Here is a 21,211-nt window from a genome sequence, read left to right on the forward strand (position 1 = left end):
CAACACTAAGGCAGTAGAAATAAAACACCAATGGACACTAGCATTTTCAATGCATGCAATAGAACTTCCCACGTTACTGTTACTGCATTGTGTTTATGATTTTGTAGGATCTTGTTTCTATGAGATGGTTCTTGTATGATGTAGGAATGTGGATAACAATCAAAAAGTACACATCTCAATATCTAAATACTTTAGAAAATAAAATATGCCAAGCAACGTTTTCACTTTTATTCGCATGTACAAAGGTCTGCTCGAAATGACGTAATGCTAGATAAAGGAATACCCATATTATCATAAAGATTCGTTGGGGAGACAAACACGTAATCAAAACCAAAACCTATTTCCTTACAAATATTATGGTCACACTATATCTACCTTACCCCCCCCCCCCCCCCCACCCCCCCACCCAAATAAAAACAACAACAACAAAAAACATAAAACAACAACACAAAAATAACAACAACAAAAACAAACAAAACAAACAACAAAATAAACAAACAAGACAAAACCAAACAACAAACATACAAACAAACACAAAAACCAAGATGCGATTGAGATTAAAAGCGTCTGCATTATATTAAATATAACTGTGATACTTTCTTACTGTTATTCACGTGCCTCTATATTGTATTTATTTAATATTCTGACCTAATATTCGAAAAAAATAGTATACATATGTACATGTTGTTCTGCATAACTATTGACTAGGTGGTATTTTCTTTTCTTGGAAAGGGCGTGTGATGGTAGCGTAGAAGTGCATTGTGTCTTTTATATGATCGTGTTGTTGATAGTCCTATGCAAGATATCATAATGTATACACCTGTGATTACCTTCCAAACAATGAGAAAATGTACCAACATTGTTATTTTTTTTAAATTTAAAAAGTATTAGGCATTAGGACATTTTCGCTGTTCACAAACACAAACCGCACGAGGATGTCCAATAGATTGTATACCAATGTAGTCATTACAATTGTAACGCGTGACAATAGATTTTATACTAATGTAGTCATTACAATTGTAACGCGTGATACTGATGAGCAGACGCAATAAAGGGATACTGTAACCATACATTCTACATCTTGTTTCTACTAATACTACTCCGTGTACCGCAGACCCGTGAAGATCCGGGGTAGAATAGGTCTTCAGCAACCGATGTTTACCGTAAAAGGCGACTATGCTTGTCGTAAGAGGCGACTAACGGGATCGGGTGGTCAGGCTCGCTGACTTGGCCAATCACTGGATTGTCTAGTCCAGACTCGATTATTTACAGACCGCCGTCATAGAGCTGGAATATTGCTGAGTGCGGCGATAAACAACAAACATCAACAACAACATAATCTGGAGGATACACAAGCCCACCAGCGTCCAGAAAACAGCCTTGCTCTGAGTCTCTAAAACAGTATGTTGTTCATCTTGTCAATTTACTATAAATGTCATCCGGGTGCATTGGTTTAGGATACTGACTACTGCACTATACTATTTCTCTAGCGTTATCTTATCTACACTCGATACAGACCCAACTCAAAACAGATAATAGTTCATTTCTTTTCCGTCATTCTCTTGCAACAAAGTTTAAATATCTTTTCGTTGTTTAAGCATGCCAAGTTTGGTATTGCCATTACTTAGAAAGTGCCAAAAAGAACATATACTAACAAAAAAAGGTTCCATAAAATAATTTTATTCTGAAATTAAACAATCTTTAATACAAATTCAAGAAGACATTTCCTCGACTTTCAGGTCGTGATTTACAATTTGCACGTACATGTGTTAACGCGCGGTGTACAATTTGGATGTTTGCGTGTTTGTTGGGAGCATGATACTCATACATGTAGATTTTTATGTGAACAGCACACAATGGTTGTTTAGGTACCAGGTGATCATTAAAACACCTTTAAATTAACCGTAAATAACGCGTACACAATGCCACAACGTGCTGAAAATCAACGTCTACGTGCCGTTGGTATGCTGTAAACAAGAATCGAGCAAAACGAGTGAGTGAGTTGGGTTTAACGCCGCTTTTAACAGTATTCCAGTCATATCACGGCGTCGCGCAAAACGAAGTTGCCAGACATTTAAATGTTAATCGAAAGACAATATCATCTCTTTGAAGACGTTATCTACAGCAGGGCAACACTAATGACTTGCCACAGGCCGGTCGTCCACGTCACGTCAACAAGACAATCATTTTCGTTTGGTGCATCTACGGAATCGATACCAAATTGCAACATTAACAGCTTGGACAATTCCTGGGTTGCAATTGAGACCATTAGTGGCAGAACCGTACGCAAGCGGGTGAGAGAGCACAACATTCCACCCCGACGTCCAGCGATACACCCAAGTTTGCTTCCACGTCACCGTGGGGCACGCCTAGCTCGTTGTAGACAACATCTGAGGTTCAGAAGACAAGACTGGGGCAGTATGTAGACGGGTCAAGGTTTCATCTGGGTGCACAAGAGTCCAGGAGAACGTTTTAGCGACGCTTGCGTTACTCAACGTCGTCAGTTTGGAGCTTGAAGCGTAATAGTATGCAACTCATGGGAGAACACAAATAATCGTTTTTAATGGCAAATTGAATGGCGTACGTTACCGGGATGACTGCGTAAAATGTCGTAACGTCACCTTGTTGTAACAGACTTTTTGAGGCAGCATAACATTTGCTGTACTGCCATATTCGGCTGTACATAGAACATGGGATGAGAACGAACGACGCCTACAACAGGACCAGAACCAGCCGGTAACCCTAGCACAATTGGACGATCATTCTGCCCTCCTTTTACAGAAAAAAACTGCCGAATTAAATCGACGGCCCATTACGACAATCATTTTGTCCTCCTTTCACAGAAAAAAACTGCCGTATTAAATCGACGGTCCATTTCGACGATCATTCTGCCCTCTTTTCACAGAAAAAACTGCTGTATTAAATCGACGGTCCTTAACGACGATCATTCTGCCCTCTTTTCACAGAAAAAAACCTGCCGTATTAACTCGACTGCCCATTACGACAATCATCCTGTCCTCCTTTCACAGAAAAAAAATGCCGTATTAAATCGACGGTCCATAACGACGATCATATGTTGCACAAACTCGAGACCGGGGTGACCATAAGTGGAGCATTGATCGGTCCCCTAGTACTGCCACTGAAGTATAATATATGCCATACACAGTATATCCCACAACAGAGTGATCATTTGGCTTGTGCTTTTCTGGATTTACGTACTGTTTCAGAGGCAACATTAAAATGAGTTATTTTTGTGAAAGGTTTTCATCTTAATATTGAAAAATATTTAAGATACAGTTACAAGAAGAAGAGTTTGAGGCTATATCTTCATGACATCATTTTGGTCACTTGACAAAAATGAAATGAAAAAAGAGCTCGAGGTTCTTTATCTCCCTTTCCATACAGATCTATTTTGGTTTTTGCAGTGTTACCTAAATTGCGAAAAATGATTATTGTAAGTAATAAACAAAGTACTAACCAAAAATAACATAATAAACAATATTGTGGTTATGAATCATATTTGTTTTGTTTAAGTGTATGAGGTGATTTCCAGTTTGAAACTCCAAGGTTAACCCTGAAATCGCTACAAATAAGTAAATGACGACTAACGGGATCGAGTAGTCAGGCTCGCTGACATGGTTGATGCATGTCATCGTATCTCAATTGCGTGGATCGTTGCTCCTGATGCTAATAACTGGTTTTTCTGGTTCAGACTAGATTATTTACAATCCACCCCCCAAAAAACAAAACAAAAAAAACAACAAAACAAACAAAACAACATGTATTGAAGATGTTTAATGGACAAATACAGTTGTATTGTCAGAATGTCACCCCATACTTTATTTCGATTGTTCGTGAAATATGGTGAAAACCAAATACTGCCACGACACCGTAGCTCAACTGGCCATGCAGTCAACAGGTTGAAATGTCAACTATTGATATTCAAATACTTTCTGCATAAATACTGACAATAAAAAAGCTTTCACAAATATCTAATGATTTGAGCAAGATACGATATCATACTGAGTGTCATGGCGCTGTTTAACATGGCAATCCCACTCAGACACAGTCATATTATTGTGATAATTAGGATGCGACAATGTACACCCAAAAGCATGTTGCTCAAAATTACATTATTGTCATTCTCAGTTGCCAGAGTATACAACCAAGCTGACTGTGCAGGAAGGTTCACAGCAACATTACCGTCACATCCTACCGGGTACCCATTCACTGCTGGGTGAACAGAGACATATTTCGAACAAAGTCACTTGCCTAAGGAGAGACACCACATGTCCTTCATTGTGGGGCAGGACCAAAGACCTGGTAACTATCAGTCAAGCTGCCGAACGCGGTCCCCCATGTCAATGCACATATGCACTTAAATACCCATTTCCCGGTATAGCTTTTTCGATAATTTTGAAAATAAGTTGGTTGGTTGTTTGTTGTTTAACGCCGCACTCAGCAATATTCCAGCTATATGACGGCGGTCTATAAATAATCGAGTCTGGACTAGAGAATCCAGTGATTGATATCATGGACATCGATCCATGCAATTGGGATACGATGACATGCATCAACCAAGGCAGCGAGCCTGACCACCCGATTCTGTTAGTCGCCTCTTACGACAAGCACAGTCGCCTTTACGACAAGCATGGGTTGCTGAAGACCCGGATCTCGGATCTCCACGGGTCTGAAAATAAGTCAAATGTCTTGTTATTGTTAATAACACAACCCGGTTGTGTTTGTTTGTGGAATGGCATATAAATTGTTATGGCTTGAGACGCAATATTTTGCCAAGAATATTCTTAATTATTTTACTTTTGAGTTTGTATCATTTTACTGAAATGGAATTTAGATGCCATTTCGATATGCCAACGTTACAGCTCTCGCTCGTAAACATGAGATGGATGGTCTCTTGACCATGCGTTTCAATTATCTCTGGACCCGTGAAGATCCGGGGTAGAATATGTCTTCAGCAACCCATGCTTGTCGTAAAAGGCGACTATGCTTGTCGTAAAAGGATCGGGTGGCCAGGCTCGTTGACTTGGTTGATGCATGTCATCGATCCCAATTGCGTGGATCGATGCTCATGTTAATCAGTGGATTGTCTGGTCCAGACTCGATCATTTACAGACCGCCGTCATATAGCTGGCATATTGCTGAGTGCGGCGTAAAACAACCAACCAACCAATAATCTCTGCCTAATTAAAACGAGGAAACGTACACAATCTGTTTTACGATAGTGTTCACCTTTTCCTCAACGAATATGATAATGTGCTTTAGCAAGAGATAACAAAGCCAATCTGCGATAATTGAAAAGTTCCTGATCACATGTTGGCATTTGTTTGGCATCCATGAAGCAACTGAGTGGAAAATGGCCCAGTGATAATAGGACAAGCTGATCTGGATCACTGGAATGATGCGAATGCAGATAGATGCTTAATATATACTCTTAAAAAAGTAGGTGATCATGAAATAAAAATTTTAATACTAGGACAAAGGTATGTGTTGACGACAAAAATCCAAAAAGAACGTTTATGTATGTAAAACAATACCCAAACACATTCCATAGTTTACACGTGCCTCCAGTAACGACACACACGTGCGTAGGGTGTCATTTAAACACTATCAAGGAAGGTCGTTTAATCTCTGTAGACCATTTTCTTGTCCATATTATTCATTTTGCTTAACATATAGATTTGATTTACTTGATTTCATTCATTGTTTATGTACCAGCGATTGTGATTGACACGCTGGAATCTGGTAGAAGTCAACGTGCAGTGGCCATTGTAATTCTATGTTTCACAGTCTGTTTCACTTTAGCAGACTATAGAACAGGTATAAGCATAGCCAAATTGTTGACGATTGACCCCGTTCAGGGCGTCCCAGGTCAACGACAAGTGTACTGGCTCTCAATAATCGAGCTCAAACGGCGAAACAACGAGTTACGGGTCAGATAATTAGAAGTCGTTTACATGCAGCTACTCTCGACGCTCCATACACATCGTCAAATAATATCCACAACGTTGAAACTGAGGTTACCGTTGCTGGTCACGTCTCTTGTTTTCAGACGAGTCCCGATTCAGTTTGCGCTTCCTTGTTAGGCGTGGTCGTGGTGACGTCGAAATGATTTATGACCCCACTCCATATTGTGAACCACCGTCATTTAACTGGAGTATTGCTGAGTGCGGCGTAAAACAACCAACCAACCAACCATATTGTGAAAGGACAGTACTATCAGGACAACATACTGACACCCTTTGTTGTCCTATTTGCGAGGCGTGTTGGTCGACGTTTTGTCTTTCAGGACGACATCGCCCGTGCTCACCGTGCACGAATCATCTATGCTCACCTCCAGCAGTACAACATCCATAGAATGAGCCCATACCTTTCCCACATTGAGCATGTCCTGGACATGACAGGGAAACGTGTGCGTTAACACCGTAGACCGCCGACTACGTTGACTGAACTTGGCCAGGCGCTGCAAGAGGACTGGAACAGGCTCCCTCAAATCGACATTGGCAGACTCATACGCAGTTAACCTCGTCGAGATGACGAATGTTTGACAAATCGTGGCGGTATTCCGCAATACTGATCCAAAAACGTCAAGTTTGGAATTTCCCATCTTACCTCTGGCGTCCTTCCCGATCGTTGGCGGTCATAACATCTTCTGTCATATTTCACTTCCGGTTGTAATGTGTTTCAAATTTGTGAATTATTTTAACTACCACTAGAAACTAAAATCTGTGACAACATTGGAAGTGATTTGCGTGTATCCCCTACTTGGATTAAGAGTCTACTATGAACTGATTGTCACCATCATGGTCTATTACCACGTCTCTTTGTTACGTATTCAGCATACCTTGCATGTACCTTGTTTATCGTTTGTTCCAAGTCCTCAGTACCTTCTTGTCTAGTGTGTGTTGATAAAGGTGACTACATTTGCCAGCAGCATAGAAAAACATTTACTCATATCGCACCATATTGTCTTCTATACTTCGACGTAATAAGCAGTCAAGAACAGCAAACGGGAGTTTCAATTAATAATACGAAAGTAATTATGTGATAAGCATTCGATATAATAAGTTCTCAAATAGTATAGTTTTCCTAAGATCAGTTTTGTGGTGCCATTCAACCTATTTTGGTCGTAAGAGGAGACTAAATGGATCGAGTGGTCAGGTTCGTTGACTCGATTGATAGCATGTCATCGTATCACGGCGGCGTGGATCGTTGTTCATAATATCAATCACAGGCTTGTCTGGTCCAGACTCGACTATATACAGGCCGTCGTCATGTCGATGTAATATTGAGTGCTGTTCAACAAACAGAAGAGCGCGCGCACGCACGAACGCACGCACACTCGCACGCACGCGCACACACACACACACGCACACACACACACACACACACACACACACACACACACACACACACACACGCACACGGACTGAAAACAATCTATGCCACTGAGGGGCCGGTATCCTAGTGGTTAAAGCGTTGGGTTCGATTCCCCACATGGGTACAATGTGTCAAGCCTATTTTCCGGTTCCTCCTGACGTGATATTGATGGAATATTGCTAAAAGCGGCGTAAAACCATACTCACTCACTCACTCACTATGCCACTGGACACGGTTTATCGATACGGAGGAACCAATTAAAGTTTCGTAGATGTGGAAGCTAACGCTTTCTACTCTGGTATTCGAAGGAGCGATAAGAAAATCCAACGTCGCATTGCATCGAAAATATATTGACTTATCTATAGTTAGAGATGAACGACATGCAGAAACGTTACCTGGTGTACATGCACTGTGCGCACCTACATTTGTGCGTATTAGTCTGTATTTAGATATCTAAAAACGGGCGAAAGAAGGAAATATGAATATTGCCTTGGGATCAATACATGTTGTATAAATGTTCGATATTTCATTCACTCATTGATGTTATTGCTTTTAACTGAGGGCACTGCATCCGTCTTAGGGATGTACACGTAACCGGCGAGATGAACGCCAGCAGATAACCCATTGAAATGTTGTGTTTCCTGGTTCAATGTTTGTTGACGTATGACCTTCAGACGCTATTGAGATATGATATAGTCGATATATGTGATATGTTGATTGGTTTAAGGTTATTTTCACTACGGATGTGTGGTAACCTGGACGAGTGCTATCGGTATCGTATAGTAGCAATTGTCCTAGTGTTTCAATGTCCGAGGCGGTGGGGGTAGCCCAGTGACTTAAGCGTTCGCTCGTCAAATCAAAGGCTCAGGCTCGATTTCCCACATGAGTACAGTGCGTGAAGCCAATATATTATGTTCCCTGTCGTGCTATTGCTGGAATTTTTTAAAATTAAACTCCCTCACTGGGTGTCCTGTGGACAATGGATACTCGTTTTCATTGTTCCTAATGCACAATATCTCTGGTCAGTGTCCACGGAATATTCTTCCTGACCAACCGCTGTCCGGTTTAGTTTTCAACGTCCTATTTGTGTCACCGCTCCTTTATAAGACACTCACCGCCAAGAGAAACGCTTATACCACACATGTTGGTTAATACATGAATATACTAGAGATATTCAATTGGTTCGATGCACAAACGAACAGACTGGTATGTTGTGTGAACCGATGCTTATGAACGCATCACATGTGACGTCATAGATACATGACTCGAGATGCACTATTTGTCTGGTGCAGGATTAGCGTGTACAGTTTGTAAATCAAGGGCAGCATATTGTGATAAGAATAAAGACACTCTGTGGTGACACGTGACTGACTGTCAGTTTTGGTTTAGTGGTTCACGTTTTTAACATCTCTTCTTAACGTACATTCTTCACAATGTGTATCTATAATATACCACATGTCTGTACAATCTACATGTAAAGAATTGGGTATTTTTTGTTTTTTGTTGGGGGAGGGGGTGTATGTTTGTTTAAATATAAGTTCAAATTTTGTTATATAAGCTCACGAACATCCACACATTAAGACACAATATGAGGAAAATCTAGGCGTTAGCAGTCACTACTATGTAACTATCGCCCTCATTACTTTGAAAGTGTGTGTTATCGTGACCTGTAGACATTGACAGTTGCTCATGCTTTTAACACCTGGTTTGCCTGGCCCGGCGTCGTTTTTTTTTACTATTATTGATTATTGATTACATGTATTGAGTAAACTATAGTGTGATGTCACAGATGTTATAAGATGATATTGCTGACTGCTGAAAAATAAAAATCATCAACGGAACACGAATTATCTAAACATTTTACCCCCGCTTCGTTAAATATTGAATCTACTGGAATGCAGTATGTTTTATGCGTCACTGCAGTAAGCCTCCTACTCTATCTACCGCGTGGACAGATGAAATATGGTCCAGACACGGTTATTTACAGGTCACTGTGTTAAAGCTTGAATATTGCTGACTGTGGCGTTAAACGAAACACCTCTTCAATCGGTAAAACTACAAAACAACCATGACATAATTAACGGTGGCGAAGTTTGCTGGGTAAATTGCTTTGTGTCTGTGCCAGTTAAGTTTAAGAATTGCCCAAGAAAACTTTGTAAATTAACCAATTCATTTTTTTAATAAATCAACACCTCAGGCGTTTCACTTTCAAGTACTTGGTTTACGGATGCGCCAACCCAAACTTTAAAAAGAGTGTGGAATAAAGTTAGCATTTTCAGAGATCTTTCTTCTCATCGAGTCTGTTATCTAGTTTAGGTAATGCAGACATACAAAGTAGAACGCAAATGTAGGACCCTAAGTAATTATATCCTCGACTCTTTTACAAAACAAACTACACCCTAATCTTTCTCTTTCGTCACTTGAAGGGCAACTGTATCAGAAACCATTTAAAAAATGCGACTTTAAATTGTGTTTGTATATGGATCCCCACCCTGCGAGTTGTGTAAAATAAGTTACTGGGGCGTACAACATGACCTGCGTGCTATGTACATGTACATACATGCATGCGCATATGTATGAAATCATTTGATAAGAGAACAACATATGTGTTTTTTGTATACACTATTGTATGAATATATTTGAGAGATGTAACATTACTTTGGAATTATATTTTGCTTCCATAGAATGATATGTATCCAGTAGCCACTTTCATAATGCGGTGTGTGTGCGTTTGTGCGCGTGTTCGTGATTTTTGCAGAAGTTATGATAAAATGTTTTGTCCTTTTTTTACCATCCTAGATTGCAGGACCCTTGCCTGTCTTTAAAAATAGTTTCTAGTGTGCACAGTTTGAAACAAATACGTAATCTGTAAATCAAAATAGTCCTCACAATTATCATAATTAATGTTATTCAACCCAAACATCATGCTATTCGTCATATTACAACCACCGAGTAGAGACGCGGATAACAATAGGTCAAGACTCAGCATTCTAGTGCTTGTTTTAAATGGCGATTAAATTGACCCGGACTAATTGTTTGTTTACTGTTTAACGCCGCACTCAACAATATTCCAGCCATATGACGACGGTCGGTAAATAATCGAGTCTGGACTATCTGGATTGACATCATGAACATCGATCCACGCAATTGGGATACGATGACATGCATCAACCAAGTCAGGGTGCCTGACCACCCGATCCCGCCGGACTAACCTGGTACTGTGGGATTGTATGTCAGCGCACCCCGACGGCGTTAAACGTTGCTCAGACCGCTAATGTTCCACCCGATCAGTCAAACTCAGTAATGTAGAAATGCATTCTCGCTCTAAGTCAAATCGTACATTTGATCATGCTGTCAGTCAGACGCTGTTGCCCTGGCCTCGACGCAACTGGTTAAAACAGTCGCCATACATCTGGAACATTACAACAGCATAACATTGACGCAATATGTATTCATATCGCACTGTCTTCTATTCTTCGAGTGAGTGAGTTTGATTTTACGCCGCTTTTAGCAATATTCCAGCAATATCACGGCGGGGGACACCAGAAATGGGCTTCACACATTTTGCCTATCTCGGGAATCGAACCCGGGTCCTCGGCGTGACGAGCGAACGCTTTAACCACTAGGCTACCCGACCACCAATCTATGCTTGGAGGGGCGGTTGGTTAGCCTTGTGGTTAATACGTTCGCTCGTCACGGCCAAGGCCCCTGTTCGATTCCCACATGGGTACGCTATGTGTAGCCCATTTCTGGCGTCCCCAGCCTTGATAGTGCTGGAATGTTGCTACAAGTGGCGTAATATATACTCTCTATACTATACAAGATAACAAAACGTCACAAACTGCAAATTTGATTTCCAATAATAAGGATTTATTCCTCAGCATCAATACAAAAATAATTCTATGAAAATCATCAGATATAATAAGTTCACAAACAGAGAGTGTGTATATAATAATTATTATTTTCTTAAGATCAGTTTCCCGAAGCCATTGTATTGATACAAGAACACGCAATGTTACGCTTGTCAAACAATCACTTGAAAACCAAATTTAAAGACAAAGAAGTATGATAAGTACATATGTATACTTATATATGAAACACTCATAACGCTAACAAACTAGTTCAAAATGTCAATAATGCCAAAATGATGAATACAATGACAATTGATCATCAATTAACATATACAAAGGAAACAAGTTGAGATTCTTAGATTTCTTATTCGAACGCATTGTACTCTTGTAAACACCGGAGCGATTATAGGGACACACAACTTCCCAACGCATTGCATTGATTTCATAGTTGTTTTGAAAAAAGTGACTTTTGCAAGAAAGGAATTAGCACGTCTTTATACTCTTGGACAGTTGGATATTTAAGACATTCCACGTAATTTCAAAGTTTTGAAAGAAAACTTGTCAGTCAGTGACGCATTTTACAACTTATGCAAATGTTTGTAGATTTGTAAGTCTATATGATTGTTAATATACATGTCACTCCCACCAGAGTAAAGGTTGGGATTGTTTACAAGTATCCTGAAAAGGCGTTACGGTGCCTGAAATAAATAATGGACACGGTGTATTTGGTTTTATTTTTCATACCATAAACTCGTATAACTTGGTCGCAAAAACACTTTTAAAAACCTTGACCCGCATTGTATTAAAAACAAAGATATCAGTCACATCTTGACCCACATTGTATTGAAAACAAAGATATCAGTCACACCCTGACCCACATTGTATTGGAAACAGAGAAATGGGTCAGTTTTTGACCCACATAAAAGATTCAGTTATTGCTTGACCCATGGTGTATTGAAAACGACAACGTGAGTCACAGTGATCAATTATGGGTAGGGTCAAACGTTGGATGCGACGATCGGACACAGCTAAACATCGGCCGTTCGGAACCGCAAAGCAGGAGTGATTTTCCCAAACGTACAAGGGAATGTCAGATTTCTTCATGGAACAAAATTATTTATAATGTCATTCGTTATATCCAATGTTGAACATGGGTATTGACCATAAGACAAACTTAACAGATATACACACGTATATATATAATTAAATAATATATTTGATATACATCTTTCTGTTTACATTTCATACTAACAGTCATTCTCCCATGTGTAACTATGCAATAAATTCCAATTTGATGAAAAGAAATATTGTACATTATGTTGAATCTTACTTAATTATTAATTATTACTTGTTGTAGTTCTGCTTTTATCTATGTACTATCACATCAACATAATGTTATTAAACATAATCAGTTTGACAGGATTAGTTTCAATAAAAGCTCTATCATTATCTCTGTATTTCAAACATATTAGGCATAAGCTTTTAATTATGAAGTTTGTATAACGGTATAGCAAATACCGTTCATGGGGTCCTTTGTAATCGCATATTACAGTTGAACCTCGTTGTCTCGGAACTCCTTTGGACCAAACACAAAAGTTCGACTTATCCGATGCTCGACACATCCGGCTTTGCCATCATACACCAGAAAGTACCACGTCGAGTATGTTAGGTAAATAAAATTCTTATAATAATAAATCTAAAAAATACCAATCCTTTGTCATATCAACATTTATGCATCTATATGCATCATATTTTTACATATTCTTACTTGTTCTAAGTTGTGCTTTGAGGTCAACTTATCATAGTAAATTTTAACTCATTTTTAAATCTTGGGACTATTGGTATGAATTTGTAACAAACGGGAATCCGACACATAAACTTAGAGTGACGATATGTCGGTGATACCCAGTTTTTTTTATGGTTTCAGTCAATGTTTAGTTAATAAAACCTATTCAATTTTGTCCGTGAAAACACCTATATGAACTTGGGAAAGAAAGTTTTATTTTAGAACATATTACCCGATATTTTTACTCAAACAAATATTAATGTTTTGATGGTTGGTTTTACATTATCTAATTCCTAAAGAGTTTTCATTAACCAAAGTGTTGTGCCTAAATATGTGCTTGTGATACTATGGTCCAAAACGAATAAACGAAATTAGATTATCTGAATAAACAAATATAGCATACACATTTTTTGCCTACTATTGAACTCATTTGGCAGAGAGTGTGTGAGTGCAAATGATCCAGCAATATCACGGCGGGAAACACCAGAAATAGGCTGTAAAACACACTGTATTCATGTGGGGAATCGAACTCGATACTTTGGTGTGACTTGCGAACGCTTTAACCAATTGGCTACCCTACAACCCCTATTTGCAGACAATTGAATTTGATTGCAATGGTGTACAGTTAATCATATAAATCGTATACAAAATACCATAATCACACTGATTATAAAAGTTTGCTAAATTCTCGTCTTGTGTGTAACCCGCTATTGGCTTATGAAGCTTTCCCTCATTAAATGAGTCTGTGGGACGAAGCACAGACACGTTAGGATGAAAAGGCGTTAAATCGGGTACCGTTTCTGCTTCAAACGATGCCGTTATTGTAACAATGCATGAATATATAGACAGATGAAGTGAAACGATTGAATACACTTTTGAGACAATAAATATTTCAAAACGTAACAAACATAATACTAGAATAAAAAAATAAGATTGGTATTACTAAAAACTTATTACTAATAATGTGCTGGTCGCTGGCCGCTAGCAGAAGGAACTGCACAGCAAAATCAGTACTTCACCCGAAAAAACACCAAATGAAAAATTAAATAAAGAAAACTTAAGTCAAATAAGCAAATATATAATAAGAAAGGACAGCCACTGTCACCAGAGTATCAGGCCAGTACATATCTATACGTTGTGACAACCCACTGACCTTCCTTAAAATGTCTTTCTGATGCTGACCAAAGCTATTCTTCAAAGAGAAACGGTTGTGGTAATATCTTGGTTACTCTTTGAATTTTGTGGTGTTAATCAATATGCGCAAAAATAATGTCTTACTACAGGGCATTAAATATATTTCGTTGTGGCATCGAAAACAAAAAGGGTATTAAGCGTAATGTTAAGCTGAAGGGACTCATACAAGACCTTGACAACTGAAGATATGTGGAACTTGTTTAGATACACTCGAGTAAAAAGATAGTCACACTTCAAAAAGTCTTCCTTTTGCATGGTTCAACGAATGAGTGAATGTTGTTAGTGCCACAAGTCAATGATATGCCATGTAGATCATGTTTGTCTGTAAATAATCGATTCTCGACTGGGCAAACCGGTGACTGGTCGCATGGAGATCGATTCACGTCATCGGGTAACGATGACACGCAGTTTCAACCCGACCATACAATCTCTTCCCTTTCTAATATGATGTGCATCACTGATGTGAATTGAAAATAACTGGACATTTTACCATTACGTTCTAAGATGGAATTTCGACATATAACAAATGTTGACGTTTTAATTTTACCTATGCAAAAAAAGGTAAAACTAAAGATCGTATGCGGGAAGTGACTGAATCGTATATGACATATACTCACACACGGTTTTTTTCCCCCAAGTAAAATGTCGACATTGAAATCTTGATAAATTATCCAGGATTCGAATTTTACTACTTTATCAGACAAAGCCAGGCAAACAAGATATACGCTCTTCTCCCAACCAAGATCCCCCAGCACAACGATATAGTTACAAATATCACAGAAAACACAGACAGTATGCAGCTATTTTACATAAGGCACTCTGATTCGTGTTGGAATGGATTATGTCAGGAATAATCGAACAGACAGTGAAGTACAAATGAGCACTATTAACAAACAAACGCAATGTCAACAAACAGACATCTTCATAATAATTGTTACTGACAATGACATAATTCAACCATTCATTTGGCAAAGAAATGTGAACATTTCGAAAAGAAATCCACAGTGATTCTTAATAATAATTTGTACGCAGTAAAACAAGAGGTGGCGTCTTGAAGAAAGGCGTGACTATATGCTAAACAGCTGTACAGATGCTTTTATATTAATATGCAGACAGTCATCAAATGACCTACAGGTCAGCATAAGTATACGCATCGTACGGATACCGTCCATTCATTCTGCTGACAACAAATGGGCAGCTTTGATATGAATAAGTGCACTTGAAATGTGAGGTTATGAATCACAGAAATCAACAATATCTACACATATCTATTTTTGATTGTAAATGCTTCCACTGAGATTGTTCCCTACATGCTATTCATGTCGTGTGATGGATATGAATCAACACTAAAAAATCAAGACCACAAGCAGTCCCATTTCCAATAACAGTCAAATTTGGTATATAATATTTCTCCGAATGCATTAAAACAGTATTTGTAATTATACTTTTGCTGCAGTATCTTTCTTTGCTTTACAACGCTACATGTATGGCATTTAATTCAGATTGAAATGAAGACTGCCGCCAGTCAAAGATAAAAAAAAGTTATGACTCTTATAAACTATAAGAAACCGAAAAATGAGTGTCAGAAAGAGTGTATTGGTTTGGGACAAAAGTACTGTTAACTATTCACATAAGAAATTGCAGATGTGCAACATGTTACAAAACATCTCTTGCCCATACATATACTAGTTCAATCCACGCTATAACGTCTAATGTGTTCATACTGATGGAATCAAACTGGGGAGCATATAACAATATAGAAGGTCATATTTTACAATAGATTGCATCACAAATTGCTTAAGTATACTCGAAAGTCTTGATACCGAAATTTACTTTTTTGCCAAGCAATTATCAAGCATTGTCAACGTAATAAACGTGGCATATCTAACAAAGTGTCCCTTCAATTTTGTTCCTTTATTTTTCACGCAATCGTAATTTTAGCCCTTCTGTATTGATCATAATATGTATTATGAAATCATAATACAAAATATTCCTTAAACAACATTCAAATAAAACCTTACTTTCAGAGGGTCTAATGTCATTGCTTTTTTATATGAGCATGAATATTGTATATTGTCCTCAACGCTCACAGGCACTGCGTTTTCCATAGAAATCCGAAAGGATCCCTGCAACTAGTTACCTACAAGCATAAAAACAGGTGTTGTGAAGATTCAACCTTCCCTGCAAGATGATTATACGTTCATATTGTACAAAATGGAACTCTTTGGTTTTTCAGTTATTGTCTTTGTCTCATCTCGCCCCGTCTTGAACGCCCTGTGCAGGCTGGAGACCTACATGGCTTTAAACTATGGGATATGGAGAATACCTCAGTGAAAAACACCATACTATTTTGACAATCACATACCTGACAAATATGATAAATGTGTATAAAATATTAGAATTTATAAAGAAAGATGACACCTCGCCTGATCTGAAGGACTTCCTGTTATTTGCATTTGGAAGTTACGCTGAGTTATTACTTGCTCACAATGCACTAGAGGGTGGTATATTCCTGGTGATTTTGACCAATGAGACGAGCTGGCGTATTAAAGTATCACAGTTTCCTGATTTCGGGGTTCCAACCCAGATCTTGATTACGTGTTCCTGTTACCCCTAATGGAGGCACTTCTTGTAGGGAGACACAATAACGCTGGGGCACGCGGTTCAGTCAATTCGTAATACATCCTCCTTTGTGCAGGGGTCATCTCAGAAGTATCACTGCCGTATTTTATCAACTTTTTCACTGCTAGTGTATGCTTAGCATTCATTGCATAGTATACCGGGGTATGATTGCTTCCATCCCGTTTGTTCACAATTGCGCCATTTTGTAAAAGAATCTGTATAATGCTGATGTCCCCACGATGCGCTGCCAGATGCAATGGCGTACACCTGCTAGGCAACCCTTCTGGGGCACCCATTTCTAAATAGGCACACACTCCAGCTTTAAGGGCGAGTTTGACCAGTTTTTTTGCACTACGCATAACAAAGGCGTGGAACGGTGTCCACCCTTCAACTTGCGTTGAAAAGACGCGTTTGCAGTAGTCTCTGTCCTTCTTGAGAAAAAGTTTGGCTCTCTCAATAAGCTTCTCCTCATTGTTACGCAGCTGCCCAATAAAGGCGACAGCGTCTTTGTAGGCATCTGAAGCACGTTCCGACGTCGTCATCGGGGATAAGGCTTTCCCAACCATCGATATGGACAGCATGGAGTTCCTCTAATACCTGCAACAGTAACAACAAATACACCATTCAGTCACATATTCGTTCCTTTTTTAAATGTGTTGAAGTTTATGTGTTTGCTGTTTAACGCCGCATTCAGCAATAATCCTGCAATATGACGGCAGTCTGTATATAATCGAGTCTGGACCAGACAACCCAGGGGTTGACATCATGAGCATTGATCTATGTAGTTTGGATACGATGACACGCATCAACGAATCTGACCACCCGATCCCGTTAGTATGGGTTATCAATCTGTGGCTGAAACATTTTATCACACAAGGATGCAGCAATGTCTTACATATCTTGAAACAACACAATGAACCACGGAAAGACCGTGCAGATTATGAAACAAGCTATTTCTTCTACAGTTTTTTTATAGCATATTTCAGGTTTGGTCATTGTGAAGAATCATAACTGAAGACAGTTATTTGTAATTGTCTTAGCAGAAACACTATTAACGTCAATCTTTCCACGTACACCACGTTGGTTCGCGCTGCTTCCTCCTTCCTGTCAAACGCTTTACATAACAAGACAAATGCACCACAGCACATTCAGTCCATCATCTTTGGGAACTGTCCTAGGCTAGGTTCAATATACCGTGTGCCCTCACCACTGCATGCTAATAAATGTATGCTGGTCGAGGTGTAGCTGGTATTATCTATCAATTTATTCACTAAAACGTCTTTCTATGTCGTTACTTGCGGAATCAACTTTAAACTGCTGAACGTGATTTGACCCTACCTTCCCATGACGGAAATGACATAGTGTTACTTTTGTCATGGTAAAATTACTGTTGTGCCATCACCGGGCATCACAGCTCACATAACTGGAAAGTGTTGCATTTCCTTTTTCAATAGTGTATGCAGTGGCACACGGAGGAACACATTGAAAATGAAGGAGGTCGAGAGTTGTTACTTCCGTAGTCCGCAATTCAACAGCTGTAGGCTATGGCGACCTGTTATGCATATTCAGGCTGAAGCGACGAAGAAATGACTGCATGTTACTATAAGGATCCTCCAAATAAGAGACCCGTGCAGATCCGGGGTAGAATAGGTCTTCAGAAACCCATGCTTGTCGTAAAAGGCGACTAAAGGGATCGGATGGTCAGGCTCACTGACTTGGTTGATGCCTGTCATCGATCCCAATTGCGTGGGTCGATGTTCATGATGTCAATCACTGGATTGTCTGGTCCAGAATCGATTATTTACAGACCGCCGTCATATAGCTGGAATATTGCTGACTGCGGCGTTAAACAACAAACAAACAACATCCCCACCCATCCCCCACTGAAGTTACAAAATCCCAACTGGACCCTTCACACGATCACCTCACACACAGAAATCAATATATGACCCCCACCCTTTTCACACCTAAAGTTTAAGAATGAGAAACGTGCCCCAGTTTACACAATCATTGATCCGTCTGTCATTGAAACATATTGGGACATACTGATATAATGTTTTTTTCCATTGTCATATTGCAACACAAATGATATCGGATATACTGAGGTGTGGTTAGATTAACATACATTGAACCGTTCCATCGTGTATAGACACAGTGTCATACTCATTGCTTGTTAATAGTAGTGTATTGCAATTAAAATTATAAAAGTGCGATACTTTCGACATTTATGAAGCATTAATGAGGCCTTATATTTATATTTCAACCCCTATGGGATAAGCAGCATTATTTTTCAAATACTACTCAATAAATGGGACGTGACACTATTCTTGCTGATTGATCACTCCAGTAAGGTAATGAATCGGGTTTAACGCCGTTTTGAATAGTACTTCAGTTACATCTGAAATTCGAGCTCACGATCAGCGGATCCTGGGATGGTCAAGGGACGGAGTAAGCACTCGAAACAAAAGTGAGTGAGTGAATATGGTTTAACGCCGCTTTTAGCAATATGCCAGCATTATCACGGCGGGGAACACCAGAAATGGGCTTCACACATTGTACCCATGTCGGTAATCGAACCCGGGGCTTCGGCGTGACGAGCGAACGCTTTAACCACTAGGCTACCCGACCGCCCTCTAAACAAAAGCACATGACAAAACGAGTCAAAGATTATATTATTACACAACCGGCATTACTTGTATATGTGTATGAGGAAATTTAACAGATAAACAGAATGAAAAATTAATCAATTACTTCCAAAATTTAAAATTGATATTACATTGTAATCTACAGTCAACTTATAGTAAGTAAGAATGACTGGAATCCACGATCACTACAAAAATAAGGTTGGAAGTAAGCACAATCGTACACTTACCAGCATATAGTATAAGGCAGTCAAAACGTGGTAGGCACAATTGGTATGAAAAGACTACACAGTTGATCAACTTGTCCTGTATGGCACGAGAAAAGATCACGGAAGAAATGAACTCTACATGACATTGAATGCCCAGATATGGACGCGGGCAATGAAGGAAGTAGTAAATATAATAGCTATCGACAACAAACTGTCGCCTGAGATATCTTTCGGTTAACAACATTGCGAAATCTCGCGGCTAGGGGGCGTGGCTACCTCTCGGGTGATCTCTGCGTGAGTCAACCACGTGTGTTCCTGGACATTAGGCAAGCCGCGTTCATGGTCATGTGAATGCAAACATACACGAGGAAAAGGCAGGTGTCATTTGCGTCTATGCATTAGGGCTGGGACGTGTCCAAATTTACTACCCGGATACCCGACCCCCTATTACCCGACCCTACCTGGATAGACACTGAAGGTCTCAAGAGTAGGGAACAAAATGTCTGATTGGTAAAAAGATTTCTGCAGCCCTGGCTAAAACTATTTAGTTACATGTCTCAAACGATCAGACCATGCGTTCACTGATGTTGACTCAAAATAAATGTGTGCATCGTCAGAGAGAGAGAGAGAGAGAGAGAAAGAGAGAGAGAGAGAGAGAGAGAGAGAGAGAGAGAGAGAGAGAGAGAGAGAGAGAGAGAGAGAGAGAGAGAGAGAGCGAGCTACATTTTAGTTTCAGTTTCTCACAAAGTGTGACGAATTACTTGTGTTTCCGTGTTTCGCTTCGAGTGGCAATCATAAATAGGTCACTTACTGATATATCTATTCACTTCTACCCAAAACAACCCTCTAAATCATGCATAGTATCGGTCCGTGTTATTGGTAGTACATGTATTTTGAATAACATTGACGACAGACTTGGGGATTGTTGCATCCAGTGGATTAGGCAATGTTGAATTTAAATACAGGATGACTATCAGCGTATTGATATTTGTAAAACAGAATAAGAAATATTTCCCAATCCGCGACAAACAACCCTTACACAACCGGCAACGACCCACGTCATCACCCACACTTCCTTATGTGACGGAGAATCCAGTTCGGATCTATTGACGCTGTCCTTTGTTGGAAATTCGCACTTGTCGCTTTAGCATGAAGGACAAAGTTATAATAAAGCGACCACGCGGACTTTCAACATATACATATATTAAGTGACGTAGACATGTATACCTACAAACACACCCATGACAATCATCTCGAAACAATTACGGGTAGCTTCAAATGGATTTCGAAACTTTCAAAGCTATATCATATTCGCGACCTCCGCCATAAAACACGAGTTGTCTGTGTTGACCTGCATGAAGTCTGAATAGCTTGGTTCTACTCGCGTGAGTGTCAGTTACAGTCATAGCTGGTTGGCATGGGCAATATCTCCTGTCCCCAGGCTACGATCAAAACTGTCCTTATATTACAATATTTACACATACAAACACCGCTGTGTCGTGACAGTTA

At 39.4% G+C, this 21,211-nt stretch overlaps 1 long non-coding RNA gene across 1 annotated transcript in view; it reads right to left on the minus strand.

Annotated features, from left to right (window-relative positions):
• Positions 1-17,299: 17,299 nt before the first annotated feature.
• LOC139463828 (uncharacterized) overlaps positions 17,300-21,211 on the minus strand; it is an 80,286-nt gene continuing 76,374 nt past the window's right edge. The window contains exon 3 of the long non-coding RNA XR_011653068.1: positions 17,300-17,448. This is a non-coding gene — a long non-coding RNA (uncharacterized lncRNA). The remainder of the gene's footprint in view (positions 17,449-21,211) is intronic.

This window comes from Haliotis cracherodii, unplaced genomic scaffold (assembly GCF_022045235.1).
Source record: "Haliotis cracherodii isolate W230 unplaced genomic scaffold, xgHalCrac1.p SCAF_1, whole genome shotgun sequence".
NCBI classification, from domain to species: domain Eukaryota; kingdom Metazoa; phylum Mollusca; class Gastropoda; order Lepetellida; family Haliotidae; genus Haliotis; species Haliotis cracherodii.